Source organism: Gymnodraco acuticeps, unplaced genomic scaffold (genome assembly GCF_902827175.1).
Source record: "Gymnodraco acuticeps unplaced genomic scaffold, fGymAcu1.1, whole genome shotgun sequence".
NCBI classification, from domain to species: Eukaryota; Metazoa; Chordata; class Actinopteri; order Perciformes; family Bathydraconidae; genus Gymnodraco; species Gymnodraco acuticeps.
In genome coordinates, this window is record NW_022989890.1 from 1,778,001 (window position 1) to 1,799,781 (window position 21,781).

A 21,781-nucleotide genomic window follows, 5' to 3' on the forward strand; every position below is an offset into this window, starting at 1 on the left:
AACCAAGTGTTTAAAATAGTATTGCACTATACATATAAATTAAATAAACTGACATGCCATCAACACCCATAAAATGGCTCCTACATATGTTGTCACACAATTCAAAGTTCCAACTCTGCTATAAGAATGAAGCGCTTGTGGCCGTTTCAGTATAGTGGTTAGTACTCAGCGTTGTGACCACACAGATAAACATGTTTTTCCCCTGCAGTAATGTCCCAGAGACTCTATAATCAACTGATAGCAGATTACCAGAGGGGGTATAGCTCAGTGGTTAGAGCATTTGACTGCAGATCAAGAGGTCCCCAGTTCAAATCTGGGTGCCCCCTACATAATTTGAACCTATGTTTAATGTTATATGTATACAAGCAATGATGTGTTGATCAATTACAAAGCACTCAATTAACAGATGGGCCGTTATCATATACTTATGATAACCGTACTGTCTGTGTTGCCGCAACAACTATATTTCGATGCCAGCTTTAATGTTGTTGCTTTAAATCGCTCTATCTTCACTTCTTTTTTTAATGTGTGAGTAGATAACAATGTAGATGAAATGAGCGGAAATATGATATGCAGTCTTTCACCAATCTATCACAACAAAGAACTCAGAAAAGCATGTGACCATACTGTTGACGCAGATACCAAAGGGAAATCACAGGGCTAGTGGCGCAACGGATAACGCGTCTGACTACGGATCAGAAGATTCTAGGTTCAAATCCTGGCTAGCTCGGATGTTTTAGCAAGGAACTCACTTCAACAATACGTCTCTCCAACATCGTCATGATTAGTCACCAACTGCATTAATACATATAGACTCTATAATGTCAAGCATTCACAGCTTTCTTGGAGTCTTATAGGAATTGTTAGTGTTACTTGCTGATCTTCTGTAGTTCAAAAACAAAATTGGGCCCTGAAGGACAAAGTAAGTATTTGTGTCACAATATTCAAAATCCCAACTCTGCTATAAGATCAATGAAGTGCGCGGTGAACCAAGTGGCTGTTTAGTATAGTGGTTAATAACATTTTTTGTCCTACAATAGTTTCACAGATACTGAATGTGCAACTGAAAACTGTTTAATACAGGGGGTATAGCTCAGTGGTATAGCATTTGACTGCAGATCAAGAGGTCCCTAGTTCAAATCTGGGTGCCCCCTACATAGTTTTTACCCATGTGTAATGTTATATGTATACAAGCAATGATGTGCAAATAAATTACAAAGCACTCAATGAACAAATGGGCCGTTATCATATAGTTAACCGTACTGTCTGTGTTGCCGCAACAACCCTATTTCGATGCCAGCTTTAATGTGGTTGCTTTATCTTCACTTATATTTGCAATTTGTCAGTGTAACTTATGATATCATATCACATAAGAAAACAATGTAGATTAAATGAGAGTAAATATGATATGCAGTCTTCCACCAATCTATCACAACACAGAACTCAGAAAAGCATGTGACCATACTGTTGACGCAGATACCAAAGGGAAATCACAGGGCTAGTGGCGCAACGGATAACGCGTCTGACTACGGATCAGAAGATTCTAGGTTCAAATCCTGGCTAGCTCGGTCAACTTTATTCAGGAAATCATTTCAACAGTACATCTCTCCAACGTAAACATGAATAGTCATTAGCCGCTTTCACACCAAATACTTTTCCGTACTTAGTTCCCAGCACTGAGAACCCCCATGGAACTAATGGCGCGTTTCCACTGCAGCGGGTAGCCCCGTTTAAGCGTCCTTAACCGTCCTCAAGCGGCCAGGCCGGTTTTTGGTGGCGTTTCCATATAGCCTAGTACCGGCTAGCGGGTACTTTTTCCCTCTTTTTCCGGCCTCATAAAATCGTGGTTCCCTCAGACCAGGGCCAGGGCTGAACTAATGACGTCAACACTCTCGACTGCTGATTGGTCAGAGAGAATCGTCACAAGATTGCGCGCGAGTTCATCCCTAGCGTCGCATATATATCTAGAAGCAAGCTTGCAGCATTTTTATACACAGCATTTTGTAAACGGAGGAGCTACAAAAATGGCTACTTCTAAGAAAAGCACACCGTGGTCGACCGAGGAGGTGACGACGTTCCTTCATCTCATTGGGGATGATAAAATCCAGCGGGAGCTCGACGGAACAACTCGAAATGTGAACAAAAACAAAGCCGATCGCCCCGCCTACACTGCGTTGCTAGCCCAGGTCCTAAACTGTAATGGAAATGCGCCACGGCCTGGGCCGGCCAGCGAGGCAGCCCGAGGCCAGAGCGAGGACGCTTAGGAACGCTTAAACGGGGCTACCCCGCTGCAGTGGAAACGCGCCATAAGCGGCGATCGCGTTCACACCGGAATAAGTTCCTTGAGGGAAGATTACGCATATGAAGCCGTTGATGTCACTTCTTCTTCTTCTGCTTTGGGTTTACTGGCAGGCAGCAAACAACTTCACGGCGTATACTGCCAACCGAAGTCCCCGGAGTTGGGGTAGTCGCCAGAACGCCGACACCTCCTCATCACTCCAACCGCTCCAATGTTTTTTTATGTGTTGCCACAAGTTATGCTCTCTCCGTTGGTGCGCGGGCTAATGCTAATAATGCTAATGCCATCAAATACAATGGCGGCTTCGAAAAACTTTTCCGAGTTTTACGGGGCGTGGTTTGCAATTCGCCCAGCCAATCAGAAATTGGAACCCTATAATGTCAAGCATTCCCAGCATTCATAGGACTTTTTAGAATGACTTGCTAATCATCTGTTTTTTCAAAACAAAATTCGGCCCTGAATGACAAAATCCTTTAAAGTATGTTGTCACACAATATCAAAGTTCCAACTCTGCTATAAGAATAAAGCGCTTGTGGCCGTTTCAGTATAGTGGGTAGTACTGAGCGTTGTGGCCACACAGATAAACATGTTTTTCCCCTGCAGTAATGTCCCAGAGACTCTATAATCAACTGATAGCAGGTTACCAGAAGGGGTATAGCTCAGTGGTAGAGCATTTGACTGCAGATCAAGAGGTCCCCAGTTCAAATCTGGGTGCCCCCTACATAATTTGAACCTGTGTTTAATGTTATATGTATACAAGCAATGATGTGTTGATCAATTACAAAGCACTCAATTAACAGATGGGCCATTATCATATAGTTAACCGTACTGTCTGTGTTGCCGCAACAACTATATTTCGATGCCAGCTTTAATGTTGTTGCTTTAAATCGCTCTATCTTCACTTCTTTTTTAATGTGTGAGTAGATAACAATGTAGATGAAATGAGCGGAAATATGATATGCAGTCTTCCACCAATCTATTATAACACAGAACTCAGAAAAGCATGTGACCATACTGTTGACGCAGATACCAAAGGGAAATCACAGGGCTAGTGGCGCAACGGATAACGCGTCTGACTACGGATCAGAAGATTCTAGGTTCAAATCCTGGCTAGCTCGGATGTTTTAGCAAGGAACTCACTTCAACAATACGTCTCTCCAACATCGTCATGATTAGTCACCAACTGCATTAATACATATAGACTCTATAATGTCAAGCATTCACAGCTTTCTTGGAGTCTTATAGGAATTGTTAGTGTTACTTGCTGATCTTCTGTAGTTCAAAAACAAAATTGGGCCCTGAAGGACAAAGTAAGTATTTGTTGTCACAATATTCAAAATCCCAACTCTGCTATAAGATCAATGAAGTGCGCGGTGAACCAAGTGGCTGTTTAGTATAGTGGTTAATAACATTTTTTGTCCTACAATAGTTTCACAGATATTGAATGTGCAACTGAAAACTATTTAATACAGGGGGTATAGCTCAGTGGTAGAGCATTTGACTGCAGATCAAGAGGTCCGTAGTTCAAATCTGGGTGCCCCCTACATAGTTTTTACCCGTGTGTAATGTTATATGTATACAAGCAATGATGTGCAAATCAATTACAAAGCACTCAATGAACAAATGGGCCGTTATCATATAGTTAACCGTACTGTCTGTGTTGCCGCAACAACCCTATTTTGATGCCAGCTTTAATGTGGTTGCTTTATCTTCACTTATATTTGCAATTTGTCAGTGTAACTTATGATATCATATCACATAAGAAAACAATGTAGATTAAATGAGAGTAAATATGATATGCAGTCTTCCACCAATCTATCACAACACAGAACTCAGAAAAGCATGTGACCATACTGTTGACGCAGATACCAAAGGGAAATCACAGGGCTAGTGGCGCAACGGATAACGCGTCTGACTACGGATCAGAAGATTCTAGGTTCAAATCCTGGCTAGCTCGGATGTTTGAGCAAGGAAGTCACTTCAACAGTACGTCTCTCCAACATCGTCATGATTAGTCACCAACTGCATTAATAACTCTAGACTCTATAATGTCCTATATCCTTTTGCCATTACTACACAGGAGGGTTGGAGAGTGATCCAGACGCAGACACAAATAAATGAATTTCCGGTCCTTTGGTGAAGTTTATTACATTACATGTTACTTGTTAGACGCTTTTATCCAAAGCGACTTACATACTCAATACTGTGGACATCCCCACAGGAGCAATTTTTATAGCAAGTTTATAATGATGTTTTATTTAGCGTTTACATACCAAGGTTTAATTACAGTCAATAGTTGTGGTGAGCATGCCGGGCTGGTGAAATCGGTATCCTCTCTTCCTCCTGTGTCTCGTCCTTTCCTGTCACCTATGACCCCTTGTATACACCCGGTGCAGCTAAACCCCGCCACCAAGTGTTTAAAATAGTATTGCACTATACATATAAATTAAATAAACTGACATGCCATCAACACCCATAAAATGGCTCCTACATATGTTGTCACACAATTTCAAAGTTCCAACTCTGCTATAAGAATGAAGCGCTTGTGGCCGTTTCAGTATAGTGGTTAGTACTCAGCGTTGTGACCACACAGATAAACATGTTTTTCCCCTGCAGTAATGTCCCAGAGACTCTATAATCAACTGATAGCAGATTACCAGAGGGGGTATAGCTCAGTGGTAGAGCATTTGACTGCAGATCAAGAGGTCCCCAGTTCAAATCTGGGTGCCCCCTACATAATTTGAACCTATGTTTAATGTTATATGTATACAAGCAATGATGTGTTGATCAATTACAAAGCACTCAATTAACAGATGGGCCGTTATCATATACTTATGATAACCGTACTGTCTGTGTTGCCGCAACAACTATATTTCGTTGCCAGCTTTAATGTTGTTGCTTTAAATCGCTCTATCTTCACTTCTTTTTTTAATGTGTGAGTAGATAACAATGTAGATTAAATGAGCGGAAATATGATATGCAGTCTTCCACCAATCTATCACAACACAGAACTCAGAAAAGCATGTGACCATACTGTTGACGCAGATACCAAAGGGAAATCACAGGGCTAGTGGCGCAACGGATAACGCGTCTGACTACGGATCAGAAGATTCTAGGTTCAAATCCTGGCTAGCTCGGATGTTTTAGCAAGGAACTCACTTCAACAATACGTCTCTCCAACATCGTCATGATTAGTCACCAACTGCATTAATACATATAGACTCTATAATGTCAAGCATTCACAGCTTTCTTGGAGTCTTACAGGAATTGTTAGTGTTACTTGCTGATCTTCTGTAGTTCAAAAACAAAATTGGGCCCTGAAGGACAAAGTAAGTATTTGTGTCACAATATTCAAAATCCCAACTCTGCTATAAGATCAATGAAGTGCGCGGTGAACCAAGTGGCTGTTTAGTATAGTGGTTAATAACATTTTTTGTCCTACAATAGTTTCACAGATACTGAATGTGCAACTGAAAACTGTTTAATACAGGGGGTATAGCTCAGTGGTAGAGCATTTGACTGCAGATCAAGAGGTCCCTAGTTCAAATCTGGGTGCCCCCTACATAGTTTTTACCCGTGTGTAATGTTATATGTATACAAGCAATGATGTGCAAATCAATTACAAAGCACTCAATGAACAAATGGGCCGTTATCATATAGTTAACCGTACTGTCTGTGTTGCCGCAACAACCCTATTTTGATGCCAGCTTTAATGTGGTTGCTTTATCTTCACTTATATTTGCAATTTGTCAGTGTAACTTATGATATCATATCACATAAGAAAACAATGTAGATTAAATGAGAGTAAATATGATATGCAGTCTTCCACCAATCTATCACAACACAGAACTCAGAAAAGCATGTGACCATACTGTTGACGCAGATACCAAAGGGAAATCACAGGGCTAGTGGCGCAACGGATAACGCGTCTGACTACGGATCAGAAGATTCTAGGTTCAAATCCTGGCTAGCTCGGTTAACTTTAGCCAGGAAATCACTTCAACAGTACATCTCTCCAACATCGTCATGATTAGTCACCAACTGCATTAATACATATAGACTCTATAATGTCAAGCATTCACAGCTTTCTTCGAGTCTTATAGGAATTGTTAGTGTTACTTGCTGATCTTCTGTAGTTCAAAAACAAAATTGGGCCCTGAAGGACAAAGTAAGTATTTGTGTCACAATATTCAAAATCCCAACTCTGCTATAAGATCAATGAAGTGCGCGGTGAACCAAGTGGCTGTTTAGTATAGTGGTTAATAACATTTTTTGTCCTACAATAGTTTCACAGATACTGAATGTGCAACTGAAAACTGTTTAATACAGGGGGTATAGCTCAGTGGTATAGCATTTGACTGCAGATCAAGAGGTCCCTAGTTCAAATCTGGGTGCCCCCTACATAGTTTTTACCCGTGTGTAATGTTATATGTATACAAGCAATGATGTGCAAATAAATTACAAAGCACTCAATGAACAAATGGGCCGTTATCATATAGTTAACCGTACTGTCTGTGTTGCCGCAACAACCCTATTTCGATGCCAGCTTTAATGTGGTTGCTTTATCTTCACTTATATTTGCAATTTGTCAGTGTAACTTATGATATCATATCACATAAGAAAAACAATGTAGATTAAATGAGAGTAAATATGATATGCAGTCTTCCACCAATCTATCACAACACAGAACTCAGAAAAGCATGTGACCATACTGTTGACGCAGATACCAAAGGGAAATCACAGGGCTAGTGGCGCAACGGATAACGCGTCTGACTACGGATCAGAAGATTCTAGGTTCAAATCCTGGCTAGCTCGGTCAACTTTATTCAGGAAATCATTTCAACAGTACATCTCTCTAACGTAAACATGAATAGTCATTAGCCGCTTTCACACCAAATACTTTTCCGTACTTAGTTCCCAGCACTGAGAACACCCATGGAACTAATGGCGCGTTTCCACTGCAGCGGGTAGCCCCGTTTAAGCGTCCTTAACCGTCCTCAAGCGGCCAGGCCGGTTTTTGGTGGCGTTTCCATATAGCCTAGTACCGGCTAGCGGGTACTTTTTCCCTCTTTTTCCGGCCTCATAAAATCGTGGTTCCCTCAGACCAGGGCCAGGGCTGAACTAATGACGTCAACACTCTCGACTGCTGATTGGTCAGAGAGAATCGTCACAAGATTGCGCGCGAGTTCATCCCTAGCGTCGCATATATATCTAGAAGCAAGCTTGCAGCATTTTTATACACAGCATTTTGTAAACGGAGGAGCTACAAAAATGGCTACTTCTAAGAAAAGCACACCGTGGTCGACCGAGGAGGTGACGACGTTCCTTCATCTCATTGGGGATGATAAAATCCAGCGGGAGCTCGACGGAACAACTCGAAATGTGAACAAAAACAAAGCCGATCGCCCCGCCTACACTGCGTTGCTAGCCCAGGTCCTAAACTGTAATGGAAATGCGCCACGGCCTGGGCCGGCCAGCGAGGCAGCCCGAGGCCAGAGCGAGGACGCTTAGGAACGCTTAAACGGGGCTACCCCGCTGCAGTTGAAACGCGCCATAAGCGGCGATCGCGTTCACACCGGAATAAGTTCCTTGAGGGAAGATTACGCATATGAAGCCGTTGATGGCACTTCTTCTTCTTCTGCTTTGGGTTTACTGGCAGGCAGCAAACAACTTCACGGCGTATACTGCCAACCGAAGTCCCCGGAGTTGGGGTAGTCGCCAGAACGCCGACACCTCCTCATCACTCCACCGCTCCAATGTTTTTTTATGTGTTGCCACAAGTTATGCTCTCTCCGTTGGTGCGCGGGCTAATGCTAATAATGCTAATGCCATCAAATACAATGGCGGCTTCGAAAAACTTTTCCGAGTTTTACGGGGCGTGGTTTGCAATTCGCCCAGCCAATCAGAAATTGGAACCCTATAATGTCAAGCATTCCCAGCATTCATAGGACTTTTTAGAATGACTTGCTAATCATCTGTTTTTTCAAAAACAAAATTCGGCCCTGAATGACAAAATCCTTTAAAGTATGTTGTCACACAATATCAAAGTTCCAACTCTGCTATAAGAATGAAGCGCTTGTGGCCGTTTCAGTATAGTGGGGTAGTACTGAGCGTTGTGGCCACACAGATAAACATGTTTTTCCCCTGCAGTAATGTCCCAGAGACTCTATAATCAACTGATAGCAGGTTACCAGAAGGGGTATAGCTCAGTGGTAGAGCATTTGACTGCAGATCAAGAGGTCCCCAGTTCAAATCTGGGTGCCCCCTACATAATTTGAACCTGTGTTTAATGTTATATGTATACAAGCAATGATGTGTTGATCAATTACAAAGCACTCAATTAACAGATGGGCCGTTATCATATAGTTAACCGTACTGTCTGTGTTGCCGCAACAACTATATTTCGATGCCAGCTTTAATGTTGTTGCTTTAAATCGCTCTATCTTCACTTCTTTTTTTAATGTGTGAGTAGATAACAATGTAGATGAAATGAGCGGAAATATGATATGCAGTCTTCCACCAATCTATTACAACACATAACTCAGAAAAGCATGTGACCATACTGTTGACGCAGATACCAAAGGGAAATCACAGGGCTAGTGGCGCAACGGATAACGCGTCTGACTACGGATCAGAAGATTCTAGGTTCAAATCCTGGCTAGCTCGGATGTTTTAGCAAGGAACTCACTTCAACAATACGTCTCTCCAACATCGTCATGATTAGTCACCAACTGCATTAATACATATAGACTCTATAATGTCAAGCATTCACAGCTTTCTTGGAGTCTTATAGGAATTGTTAGTGTTACTTGCTGATCTTCTGTAGTTCAAAAACAAAATTGGGCCCTGAAGGACAAAGTAAGTATTTGTTGTCACAATATTCAAAATCCCAACTCTGCTATAAGATCAATGAAGTGCGCGGTGAACCAAGTGGCTGTTTAGTATAGTGGTTAATAACATTTTTTGTCCTACAATAGTTTCACAGATATTGAATGTGCAACTGAAAACTATTTAATACAGGGGGTATAGCTCAGTGGTAGAGCATTTGACTGCAGATCAAGAGGTCCGTAGTTCAAATCTGGGTGCCCCCTACATAGTTTTTACCCGTGTGTAATGTTATATGTATACAAGCAATGATGTGCAAATCAATTACAAAGCACTCAATGAACAAATGGGCCGTTATCATATAGTTAACCGTACTGTCTGTGTTGCCGCAACAACCCTATTTTGATGCCAGCTTTAATGTGGTTGCTTTATCTTCACTTATATTTGCAATTTGTCAGTGTAACTTATGATATCATATCACATAAGAAAACAATGTAGATTAAATGAGAGTAAATATGATATGCAGTCTTCCACCAATCTATCACAACACAGAACTCAGAAAAGCATGTGACCATACTGTTGACGCAGATACCAAAGGGAAATCACAGGGCTAGTGGCGCAACGGATAACGCGTCTGACTACGGATCAGAAGATTCTAGGTTCAAATCCTGGCTAGCTCGGATGTTTGAGCAAGGAAGTCACTTCAACAGTACGTCTCTCCAACATCGTCATGATTAGTCACCAACTGCATTAATAACTCTAGACTCTATAATGTCCTATATCCTTTTGCCATTACTACACAGGAGGGTTGGAGAGTGATCCAGACGCAGACACAAATAAATGAATTTCCGGTCCTTTGGTGAAGTTTATTACATTACATGTTACTTGTTAGACGCTTTTATCCAAAGCGACTTACATACTCAATACTGTGGACATCCCCACAGGAGCAATTTTTATAGCAAGTTTATAATGATGTTTTATTTAGCGTTTACATACCAAGGTTTAATTACAGTCAATAGTTGTGGTGAGCATGCCGGGCTGGTGAAATCGGTATCCTCTCTTCCTCCTGTGTCTCGTCCTTTCCTGTCACCTATGACCCCTTTTATACACCCGGTGCAGCTAAACCCCGCCACCAAGTGTTTAAAATAGTATTGCACTATACATATAAATTAAATAAACTGACATGCCATCAACACCCATAAAATGGCTCCTACATATGTTGTCACACAATTTCAAAGTTCCAACTCTGCTATAAGAATGAAGCGCTTGTGGCCGTTTCAGTATAGTGGTTAGTACTCAGCGTTGTGACCACACAGATAAACATGTTTTTCCCCTGCAGTAATGTCCCAGAGACTCTATAATCAACTGATAGCAGATTACCAGAGGGGGTATAGCTCAGTGGTAGAGCATTTGACTGCAGATCAAGAGGTCCCCAGTTCAAATCTGGGTGCCCCCTACATAATTTGAACCTATGTTTAATGTTATATGTATACAAGCAATGATGTGTTGATCAATTACAAAGCACTCAATTAACAGATGGGCCGTTATCATATACTTATGATAACCGTACTGTCTGTGTTGCCGCAACAACTATATTTCGTTGCCAGCTTTAATGTTGTTGCTTTAAATCGCTCTATCTTCACTTCTTTTTTTAATGTGTGAGTAGATAACAATGTAGATTAAATGAGCGGAAATATGATATGCAGTCTTCCACCAATCTATCACAACACAGAACTCAGAAAAGCATGTGACCATACTGTTGACGCAGATACCAAAGGGAAATCACAGGGCTAGTGGCGCAACGGATAACGCGTCTGACTACGGATCAGAAGATTCTAGGTTCAAATCCTGGCTAGCTCGGATGTTTTAGCAAGGAACTCACTTCAACAATACGTCTCTCCAACATCGTCATGATTAGTCACCAACTGCATTAATACATATAGACTCTATAATGTCAAGCATTCACAGCTTTCTTGGAGTCTTATAGGAATTGTTAGTGTTACTTGCTGATCTTCTGTAGTTCAAAAACAAAATTGGGCCCTGAAGGACAAAGTAAGTATTTGTTGTCACAATATTCAAAATCCCAACTCTGCTATAAGATCAATGAAGTGCGCGGTGAACCAAGTGGCTGTTTAGTATAGTGGTTAATAACATTTTTTGTCCTACAATAGTTTCACAGATATTGAATGTGCAACTGAAAACTATTTAATACAGGGGGTATAGCTCAGTGGTAGAGCATTTGACTGCAGATCAAGAGGTCCGTAGTTCAAATCTGGGTGCCCCCTACATAGTTTTTACCCGTGTGTAATGTTATATGTATACAAGCAATGATGTGCAAATCAATTACAAAGCACTCAATGAACAAATGGGCCGTTATCATATAGTTAACCGTACTGTCTGTGTTGCCGCAACAACCCTATTTTGATGCCAGCTTTAATGTGGTTGCTTTATCTTCACTTATATTTGCAATTTGTCAGTGTAACTTATGATATCATATCACATAAGAAAACAATGTAGATTAAATGAGAGTAAATATGATATGCAGTCTTCCACCAATCTATCACAACACAGAACTCAGAAAAGCATGTGACCATACTGTTGACGCAGATACCAAAGGGAAATCACAGGGCTAGTGGCGCAACGGATAACGCGTCTGACTACGGATCAGAAGATTCTAGGTTCAAATCCTGGCTAGCTCGGATGTTTGAGCAAGGAAGTCACTTCAACAGTACGTCTCTCCAACATCGTCATGATTAGTCACCAACTGCATTAATAACTCTAGACTCTATAATGTCCTATATCCTTTTGCCATTACTACACAGGAGGGTTGGAGAGTGATCCAGACGCAGACACAAATAAATGAATTTCCGGTCCTTTGGTGAAGTTTATTACATTACATGTTACTTGTTAGACGCTTTTATCCAAAGCGACTTACATACTCAATACTGTGGACATCCCCACAGGAGCAATTTTTATAGCAAGTTTATAATGATGTTTTATTTAGCGTTTACATACCAAGGTTTAATTACAGTCAATAGTTGTGGTGAGCATGCCGGGCTGGTGAAATCGGTATCCTCTCTTCCTCCTGTGTCTCGTCCTTTCCTGTCACCTATGACCCCTTGTATACACCCGGTGCAGCTAAACCCCGCCACCAAGTGTTTAAAATAGTATTGCACTATACATATAAATTAAATAAACTGACATGCCATCAACACCCATAAAATGGCTCCTACATATGTTGTCACACAATTTCAAAGTTCCAACTCTGCTATAAGAATGAAGCGCTTGTGGCCGTTTCAGTATAGTGGTTAGTACTCAGCGTTGTGACCACACAGATAAACATGTTTTTCCCCTGCAGTAATGTCCCAGAGACTCTATAATCAACTGATAGCAGATTACCAGAGGGGGTATAGCTCAGTGGTAGAGCATTTGACTGCAGATCAAGAGGTCCCCAGTTCAAATCTGGGTGCCCCCTACATAATTTGAACCTATGTTTAATGTTATATGTATACAAGCAATGATGTGTTGATCAATTACAAAGCACTCAATTAACAGATGGGCCGTTATCATATACTTATGATAACCGTACTGTCTGTGTTGCCGCAACAACTATATTTCGTTGCCAGCTTTAATGTTGTTGCTTTAAATCGCTCTATCTTCACTTCTTTTTTTAATGTGTGAGTAGATAACAATGTAGATTAAATGAGCGGAAATATGATATGCAGTCTTCCACCAATCTATCACAACACAGAACTCAGAAAAGCATGTGACCATACTGTTGACGCAGATACCAAAGGGAAATCACAGGGCTAGTGGCGCAACGGATAACGCGTCTGACTACGGATCAGAAGATTCTAGGTTCAAATCCTGGCTAGCTCGGATGTTTTAGCAAGGAACTCACTTCAACAATACGTCTCTCCAACATCGTCATGATTAGTCACCAACTGCATTAATACATATAGACTCTATAATGTCAAGCATTCACAGCTTTCTTGGAGTCTTACAGGAATTGTTAGTGTTACTTGCTGATCTTCTGTAGTTCAAAAACAAAATTGGGCCCTGAAGGACAAAGTAAGTATTTGTGTCACAATATTCAAAATCCCAACTCTGCTATAAGATCAATGAAGTGCGCGGTGAACCAAGTGGCTGTTTAGTATAGTGGTTAATAACATTTTTTGTCCTACAATAGTTTCACAGATACTGAATGTGCAACTGAAAACTGTTTAATACAGGGGGTATAGCTCAGTGGTAGAGCATTTGACTGCAGATCAAGAGGTCCCTAGTTCAAATCTGGGTGCCCCCTACATAGTTTTTACCCGTGTGTAATGTTATATGTATACAAGCAATGATGTGCAAATCAATTACAAAGCACTCAATGAACAAATGGGCCGTTATCATATAGTTAACCGTACTGTCTGTGTTGCCGCAACAACCCTATTTTGATGCCAGCTTTAATGTGGTTGCTTTATCTTCACTTATATTTGCAATTTGTCAGTGTAACTTATGATATCATATCACATAAGAAAACAATGTAGATTAAATGAGAGTAAATATGATATGCAGTCTTCCACCAATCTATCACAACACAGAACTCAGAAAAGCATGTGACCATACTGTTGACGCAGATACCAAAGGGAAATCACAGGGCTAGTGGCGCAACGGATAACGCGTCTGACTACGGATCAGAAGATTCTAGGTTCAAATCCTGGCTAGCTCGGTTAACTTTAGCCAGGAAATCACTTCAACAGTACATCTCTCCAACATCGTCATGATTAGTCACCAACTGCATTAATACATATAGACTCTATAATGTCAAGCATTCACAGCTTTCTTCGAGTCTTATAGGAATTGTTAGTGTTACTTGCTGATCTTCTGTAGTTCAAAAACAAAATTGGGCCCTGAAGGACAAAGTAAGTATTTGTGTCACAATATTCAAAATCCCAACTCTGCTATAAGATCAATGAAGTGCGCGGTGAACCAAGTGGCTGTTTAGTATAGTGGTTAATAACATTTTTTGTCCTACAATAGTTTCACAGATACTGAATGTGCAACTGAAAACTGTTTAATACAGGGGGTATAGCTCAGTGGTATAGCATTTGACTGCAGATCAAGAGGTCCCTAGTTCAAATCTGGGTGCCCCCTACATAGTTTTTACCCGTGTGTAATGTTATATGTATACAAGCAATGATGTGCAAATAAATTACAAAGCACTCAATGAACAAATGGGCCGTTATCATATAGTTAACCGTACTGTCTGTGTTGCCGCAACAACCCTATTTCGATGCCAGCTTTAATGTGGTTGCTTTATCTTCACTTATATTTGCAATTTGTCAGTGTAACTTATGATATCATATCACATAAGAAAACAATGTAGATTAAATGAGAGTAAATATGATATGCAGTCTTCCACCAATCTATCACAACACAGAACTCAGAAAAGCATGTGACCATACTGTTGACGCAGATACCAAAGGGAAATCACAGGGCTAGTGGCGCAACGGATAACGCGTCTGACTACGGATCAGAAGATTCTAGGTTCAAATCCTGGCTAGCTCGGTCAACTTTATTCAGGAAATCATTTCAACAGTACATCTCTCTAACGTAAACATGAATAGTCATTAGCCGCTTTCACACCAAATACTTTTCCGTACTTAGTTCCCAGCACTGAGAACACCCATGGAACTAATGGCGCGTTTCCACTGCAGCGGGTAGCCCCGTTTAAGCGTCCTTAACCGTCCTCAAGCGGCCAGGCCGGTTTTTGGTGGCGTTTCCATATAGCCTAGTACCGGCTAGCGGGTACTTTTTCCCTCTTTTTCCGGCCTCATAAAATCGTGGTTCCCTCAGACCAGGGCCAGGGCTGAACTAATGACGTCAACACTCTCGACTGCTGATTGGTCAGAGAGAATCGTCACAAGATTGCGCGCGAGTTCATCCCTAGCGTCGCATATATATCTAGAAGCAAGCTTGCAGCATTTTTATACACAGCATTTTGTAAACGGAGGAGCTACAAAAATGGCTACTTCTAAGAAAAGCACACCGTGGTCGACCGAGGAGGTGACGACGTTCCTTCATCTCATTGGGGATGATAAAATCCAGCGGGAGCTCGACGGAACAACTCGAAATGTGAACAAAAACAAAGCCGATCGCCCCGCCTACACTGCGTTGCTAGCCCAGGTCCTAAACTGTAATGGAAATGCGCCACGGCCTGGGCCGGCCAGCGAGGCAGCCCGAGGCCAGAGCGAGGACGCTTAGGAACGCTTAAACGGGGCTACCCCGCTGCAGTTGAAACGCGCCATAAGCGGCGATCGCGTTCACACCGGAATAAGTTCCTTGAGGGAAGATTACGCATATGAAGCCGTTGATGGCACTTCTTCTTCTTCTGCTTTGGGTTTACTGGCAGGCAGCAAACAACTTCACGGCGTATACTGCCAACCGAAGTCCCCGGAGTTGGGGTAGTCGCCAGAACGCCGACACCTCCTCATCACTCCACCGCTCCAATGTTTTTTTATGTGTTGCCACAAGTTATGCTCTCTCCGTTGGTGCGCGGGCTAATGCTAATAATGCTAATGCCATCAAATACAATGGCGGCTTCGAAAAACTTTTCCGAGTTTTACGGGGCGTGGTTTGCAATTCGCCCAGCCAATCAGAAATTGGAACCCTATAATGTCAAGCATTCCCAGCATTCATAGGACTTTTTAGAATGACTTGCTAATCATCTGTTTTTTCAAAAACAAAATTCGGCCCTGAATGACAAAATCCTTTAAAGTATGTTGTCACACAATATCAAAGTTCCAACTCTGCTATAAGAATGAAGCGCTTGTGGCCGTTTCAGTATAGTGGGTAGTACTGAGCGTTGTGGCCACACAGATAAACATGTTTTTCCCCTGCAGTAATGTCCCAGAGACTCTATAATCAACTGATAGCAGGTTACCAGAAGGGGTATAGCTCAGTGGTAGAGCATTTGACTGCAGATCAAGAGGTCCCCAGTTCAAATCTGGGTGCCCCCTACATAATTTGAACCTGTGTTTAATGTTATATGTATACAAGCAATGATGTGTTGATCAATTACAAAGCACTCAATTAACAGATGGGCCGTTATCATATAGTTAACCGTACTGTCTGTGTTGCCGCAACAACTATATTTCGATGCCAGCTTTAATGTTGTTGCTTTAAATCGCTCTATCTTCACTTCTTTTTTTAATGTGTGAGTAGATAACAATGTAGATGAAATGAGCGGAAATATGATATGCAGTCTTCCACCAATCTATTACAACACATAACTCAGAAAAGCATGTGACCATACTGTTGACGCAGATACCAAAGGGAAATCACAGGGCTAGTGGCGCAACGGATAACGCGTCTGACTACGGATCAGAAGATTCTAGGTTCAAATCCTGGCTAGCTCGGATGTTTTAGCAAGGAACTCACTTCAACAATACGTCTCTCCAACATCGTCATGATTAGTCACCAACTGCATTAATACATATAGACTCTATAATGTCAAGCATTCACAGCTTTCTTGGAGTCTTATAGGAATTGTTAGTGTTACTTGCTGATCTTCTGTAGTTCAAAAACAAAATTGGGCCCTGAAGGACAAAGTAAGTATTTGTTGTCACAATATTCAAAATCCCAACTCTGCTATAAGATCAATGAAGTGCGCGGTGAACCAAGTGGCTGTTTAGTATAGTGGTTAATAACATTTTTTGTCCTACAATAGTTTCACAGATATTGAATGTGCAACTGAAAACTATTTAATACAGGGGGTATAGCTCAGTGGTAGAGCATTTGACTGCAGATCAAGAGGTCCGTAGTTCAAATCTGGGTGCCCCCTACATAGTTTTTACCCGTGTGTAATGTTATATGTATACAAGCAATGATGTGCAAATCAATTACAAAGCACTCAATGAACAAATGGGCCGTTATCATATAGTTAACCGTACTGTCTGTGTTGCCGCAACAACCCTATTTTGATGCCAGCTTTAATGTGGTTGCTTTATCTTCACTTATATTTGCAATTTGTCAGTGTAACTTATGATATCATATCACATAAGAAAACAATGTAGATTAAATGAGAGTAAATATGATATGCAGTCTTCCACCAATCTATCACAACACAGAACTCAGAAAAGCATGTGACCATACTGTTGACGCAGATACCAAAGGGAAATCACAGGGCTAGTGGCGCAACGGATAACGCGTCTGACTACGGATCAGAAGATTCTAGGTTCAAATCCTGGCTAGCTCGGATGTTTGAGCAAGGAAGTCACTTCAACAGTACGTCTCTCCAACATCGTCATGATTAGTCACCAACTGCATTAATAACTCTAGACTCTATAATGTCCTATATCCTTTTGCCATTACTACACAGGAGGGTTGGAGAGTGATCCAGACGCAGACACAAATAAATGAATTTCCGGTCCTTTGGTGAAGTTTATTACATTACATGTTACTTGTTAGACGCTTTTATCCAAAGCGACTTACATACTCAATACTGTGGACATCCCCACAGGAGCAATTTTTATAGCAAGTTTATAATGATGTTTTATTTAGCGTTTACATACCAAGGTTTAATTACAGTCAATAGTTGTGGTGAGCATGCCGGGCTGGTGAAATCGGTATCCTCTCTTCCTCCTGTGTCTCGTCCTTTCCTGTCACCTATGACCCCTTTTATACACCCGGTGCAGCTAAACCCCGCCACCAAGTGTTTAAAATAGTATTGCACTATACATATAAATTAAATAAACTGACATGCCATCAACACCCATAAAATGGCTCCTACATATGTTGTCACACAATTTCAAAGTTCCAACTCTGCTATAAGAATGAAGCGCTTGTGGCCGTTTCAGTATAGTGGTTAGTACTCAGCGTTGTGACCACACAGATAAACATGTTTTTCCCCTGCAGTAATGTCCCAGAGACTCTATAATCAACTGATAGCAGATTACCAGAGGGGGTATAGCTCAGTGGTAGAGCATTTGACTGCAGATCAAGAGGTCCCCAGTTCAAATCTGGGTGCCCCCTACATAATTTGAACCTATGTTTAATGTTATATGTATACAAGCAATGATGTGTTGATCAATTACAAAGCACTCAATTAACAGATGGGCCGTTATCATATACTTATGATAACCGTACTGTCTGTGTTGCCGCAACAACTATATTTCGTTGCCAGCTTTAATGTTGTTGCTTTAAATCGCTCTATCTTCACTTCTTTTTTTAATGTGTGAGTAGATAACAATGTAGATTAAATGAGCGGAAATATGATATGCAGTCTTCCACCAATCTATCACAACACAGAACTCAGAAAAGCATGTGACCATACTGTTGACGCAGATACCAAAGGGAAATCACAGGGCTAGTGGCGCAACGGATAACGCGTCTGACTACGGATCAGAAGATTCTAGGTTCAAATCCTGGCTAGCTCGGATGTTTTAGCAAGGAACTCACTTCAACAATACGTCTCTCCAACATCGTCATGATTAGTCACCAACTGCATTAATACATATAGACTCTATAATGTCAAGCATTCACAGCTTTCTTGGAGTCTTACAGGAATTGTTAGTGTTACTTGCTGATCTTCTGTAGTTCAAAAACAAAATTGGGCCCTGAAGGACAAAGTAAGTATTTGTGTCACAATATTCAAAATCCCAACTCTGCTATAAGATCAATGAAGTGCGCGGTGAACCAAGTGGCTGTTTAGTATAGTGGTTAATAACATTTTTTGTCCTACAATAGTTTCACAGATACTGAATGTGCAACTGAAAACTGTTTAATACAGGGGGTATAGCTCAGTGGTAGAGCATTTGACTGCAGATCAAGAGGTCCCTAGTTCAAATCTGGGTGCCCCCTACATAGTTTTTACCCGTGTGTAATGTTATATGTATACAAGCAATGATGTGCAAATCAATTACAAAGCACTCAATGAACAAATGGGCCGTTATCATATAGTTAACCGTACTGTCTGTGTTGCCGCAACAACCCTATTTTGATGCCAGCTTTAATGTGGTTGCTTTATCTTCACTTATATTTGCAATTTGTCAGTGTAACTTATGATATCATATCACATAAGAAAACAATGTAGATTAAATGAGAGTAAATATGATATGCAGTCTTCCACCAATCTATCACAACACAGAACTCAGAAAAGCATGTGACCATACTGTTGACGCAGATACCAAAGGGAAATCACAGGGCTAGTGGCGCAACGGATAACGCGTCTGACTACGGATCAGAAGATTCTAGGTTCAAATCCTGGCTAGCTCGGTTAACTTTAGCCAGGAAATCACTTCAACAGTACATCTCTCCAACATCGTCATGATTAGTCACCAACTGCATTAATACATATAGACTCTATAATGTCAAGCATTCACAGCTTTCTTCGAGTCTTATAGGAATTGTTAGTGTTACTTGCTGATCTTCTGTAGTTCAAAAACAAAATTGGGCCCTGAAGGACAAAGTAAGTATTTGTGTCACAATATTCAAAATCCCAACTCTGCTATAAGATCAATGAAGTGCGCGGTGAACCAAGTGGCTGTTTAGTATAGTGGTTAATAACATTTTTTGTCCTACAATAGTTTCACAGATACTGAATGTGCAACTGAAAACTGTTTAATACAGGGGGTATAGCTCAGTGGTATAGCATTTGACTGCAGATCAAGAGGTCCCTAGTTCAAATCTGGGTGCCCCCTACATAGTTTTTACCCGTGTGTAATGTTATATGTATACAAGCAATGATGTGCAAATAAATTACAAAGCACTCAATGAACAAATGGGCCGTTATCATATAGTTAACCGTACTGTCTGTGTTGCCGCAACAACCCTATTTCGATGCCAGCTTTAATGTGGTTGCTTTATCTTCACTTATATTTGCAATTTGTCAGTGTAACTTATGATATCATATCACATAAGAAAACAATGTAGATTAAATGAGAGTAAATATGATATGCAGTCTTCCACCAATCTATCACAACACAGAACTCAGAAAAGCATGTGACCATACTGTTGACGCAGATACCAAAGGGAAATCACAGGGCTAGTGGCGCAACGGATAACGCGTCTGACTACGGATCAGAAGATTCTAGGTTCAAATCCTGGCTAGCTCGGTCAACTTTATTCAGGAAATCATTTCAACAGTACATCTCTCCAACGTAAACATGAATAGTCATTAGCCGCTTTCACACCAAATACTTTTCCGTACTTAGTTCCCAGCACTGAGAACCCCCATGGAACTAATGGCGCGTTTCCACTGCAGCGGGTAGCCCCGTTTAAGCGTCCTTAACCGTCCTCAAGCGGCCAGGCCGGTTTTTGGTGGCGTTTCCATATAGCCTAGTACCGGCTAGCGGGTACTTTTTCCCTCTTTTTCCGGCCTCATAAAATCGTGGTTCCCTCAGACCAGGGCCAGGGCTGAACTAATGACGTCAACACTCTCGACTGCTGATTGGTCAGAGAGAATCGTCACAAGATTGCGCGCGAGTTCATCCCTAGCGTCGCATATATATCTAGAAGCAAGCTTGCAGCATTTTTATACACAGCATTTTGTAAACGGAGGAGCTACAAAAATGGCTACTTCTAAGAAAAGCACACCGTGGTCGACCGAGGAGGTGACGACGTTCCTTCATCTCATTGGGGATGATAAAATCCAGCGGGAGCTCGACGGAACAACTCGAAATGTGAACAAAAACAAAGCCGATCGCCCCGCCTACACTGCGTTGCTAGCCCAGGTCCTAAACTGTAATGGAAATGCGCCACGGCCTGGGCCGGCCAGCGAGGCAGCCCGAGGCCAGAGCGAGGACGCTTAGGAACGCTTAAACGGGGCTACCCCGCTGCAGTTGAAACGCGCCATAAGCGGCGATCGCGTTCACACCGGAATAAGTTCCTTGAGGGAAGATTACGCATATGAAGCCGTTGATGTCACTTCTTCTTCTTCTGCTTTGGGTTTACTGGCAGGCAGCAAACAACTTCACGGCGTATACTGCCAACCGAAGTCCCCGGAGTTGGGGTAGTCGCCAGAACGCCGACACCTCCTCATCACTCCACCGCTCCAATGTTTTTTTATGTGTTGCCACAAGTTATGCTCTCTCCGTTGGTGCGCGGGCTAATGCTAATAATGCTAATGCCATCAAATACAATGGCGGCTTCGAAAAACTTTTCCGAGTTTTACGGGGCGTGGTTTGCAATTCGCCCAGCCAATCAGAAATTGGAACCCTATAATGTCAAGCATTCCCAGCATTCATAGGACTTTTTAGAATGACTTGCTAATCATCTGTTTTTTCAAAAACAAAATTCGGCCCTGAATGACAAAATCCTTTAAAGTATGTTGTCACACAATATCAAAGTTCCAACTCTGCTATAAGAATGAAGCGCTTGTGGCCGTTTCAGTATAGTGGGTAGTACTGAGCGTTGTGGCCACACAGATAAACATGTTTTTCCCCTGCAGTAATGTCCCAGAGACTCTATAATCAACTGATAGCAGGTTACCAGAAGGGGTATAGCTCAGTGGTAGAGCATTTGACTGCAGATCAAGAGGTCCCCAGTTCAAATCTGGGTGCCCCCTACATAATTTGAACCTGTGTTTAATGTTATATGTATACAAGCAATGATGTGTTGATCAATTACAAAGCACTCAATTAACAGATGGGCCGTTATCATATAGTTAAC

The 21,781-nt window shown here is 41.6% G+C and overlaps 1 protein-coding gene and 27 non-coding genes across 29 annotated transcripts in view; 27 read left to right on the forward strand and 1 right to left on the reverse strand.

Moving 5' to 3' along the window:
- Window positions 1–21,781, reverse strand: part of LOC117536251 (cilia- and flagella-associated protein 54-like) — a 158,924-nt gene that overhangs the window by 72,913 nt on the left and 64,230 nt on the right. The gene's annotated exons all lie outside the window — the stretch shown is intronic.
- On the forward strand, window positions 254–326 carry trnac-gca. Its single transcript has one exon. It is a non-coding gene; the product is annotated as a tRNA-Cys (tRNA).
- trnar-acg lies at window positions 658–730 on the forward strand. Its single transcript has one exon. It is a non-coding gene; the product is annotated as a tRNA-Arg (tRNA).
- trnar-acg lies at window positions 1,496–1,568 on the forward strand. Its single transcript has one exon. It is a non-coding gene; the product is annotated as a tRNA-Arg (tRNA).
- Window positions 3,345–3,417, forward strand: trnar-acg. Its single transcript has one exon. It is a non-coding gene; the product is annotated as a tRNA-Arg (tRNA).
- trnar-acg lies at window positions 4,184–4,256 on the forward strand. Its single transcript has one exon. It is a non-coding gene; the product is annotated as a tRNA-Arg (tRNA).
- trnac-gca lies at window positions 4,961–5,032 on the forward strand. Its single transcript has one exon. It is a non-coding gene; the product is annotated as a tRNA-Cys (tRNA).
- trnar-acg lies at window positions 5,364–5,436 on the forward strand. The gene has a single exon. It is a non-coding gene; the product is annotated as a tRNA-Arg (tRNA).
- Window positions 5,789–5,860, forward strand: trnac-gca. Its single transcript has one exon. It is a non-coding gene; the product is annotated as a tRNA-Cys (tRNA).
- On the forward strand, window positions 6,202–6,274 carry trnar-acg. The gene has a single exon. It is a non-coding gene; the product is annotated as a tRNA-Arg (tRNA).
- Window positions 7,042–7,114, forward strand: trnar-acg. The gene has a single exon. It is a non-coding gene; the product is annotated as a tRNA-Arg (tRNA).
- trnar-acg lies at window positions 8,893–8,965 on the forward strand. The gene has a single exon. It is a non-coding gene; the product is annotated as a tRNA-Arg (tRNA).
- trnar-acg lies at window positions 9,732–9,804 on the forward strand. Its single transcript has one exon. It is a non-coding gene; the product is annotated as a tRNA-Arg (tRNA).
- trnac-gca lies at window positions 10,509–10,580 on the forward strand. Its single transcript has one exon. It is a non-coding gene; the product is annotated as a tRNA-Cys (tRNA).
- Window positions 10,912–10,984, forward strand: trnar-acg. Its single transcript has one exon. It is a non-coding gene; the product is annotated as a tRNA-Arg (tRNA).
- On the forward strand, window positions 11,751–11,823 carry trnar-acg. The gene has a single exon. It is a non-coding gene; the product is annotated as a tRNA-Arg (tRNA).
- Window positions 12,528–12,599, forward strand: trnac-gca. The gene has a single exon. It is a non-coding gene; the product is annotated as a tRNA-Cys (tRNA).
- trnar-acg lies at window positions 12,931–13,003 on the forward strand. The gene has a single exon. It is a non-coding gene; the product is annotated as a tRNA-Arg (tRNA).
- On the forward strand, window positions 13,356–13,427 carry trnac-gca. Its single transcript has one exon. It is a non-coding gene; the product is annotated as a tRNA-Cys (tRNA).
- On the forward strand, window positions 13,769–13,841 carry trnar-acg. Its single transcript has one exon. It is a non-coding gene; the product is annotated as a tRNA-Arg (tRNA).
- On the forward strand, window positions 14,608–14,680 carry trnar-acg. The gene has a single exon. It is a non-coding gene; the product is annotated as a tRNA-Arg (tRNA).
- On the forward strand, window positions 16,458–16,530 carry trnar-acg. The gene has a single exon. It is a non-coding gene; the product is annotated as a tRNA-Arg (tRNA).
- Window positions 17,297–17,369, forward strand: trnar-acg. Its single transcript has one exon. It is a non-coding gene; the product is annotated as a tRNA-Arg (tRNA).
- Window positions 18,074–18,145, forward strand: trnac-gca. The gene has a single exon. It is a non-coding gene; the product is annotated as a tRNA-Cys (tRNA).
- Window positions 18,477–18,549, forward strand: trnar-acg. The gene has a single exon. It is a non-coding gene; the product is annotated as a tRNA-Arg (tRNA).
- On the forward strand, window positions 18,902–18,973 carry trnac-gca. The gene has a single exon. It is a non-coding gene; the product is annotated as a tRNA-Cys (tRNA).
- Window positions 19,315–19,387, forward strand: trnar-acg. Its single transcript has one exon. It is a non-coding gene; the product is annotated as a tRNA-Arg (tRNA).
- On the forward strand, window positions 20,154–20,226 carry trnar-acg. Its single transcript has one exon. It is a non-coding gene; the product is annotated as a tRNA-Arg (tRNA).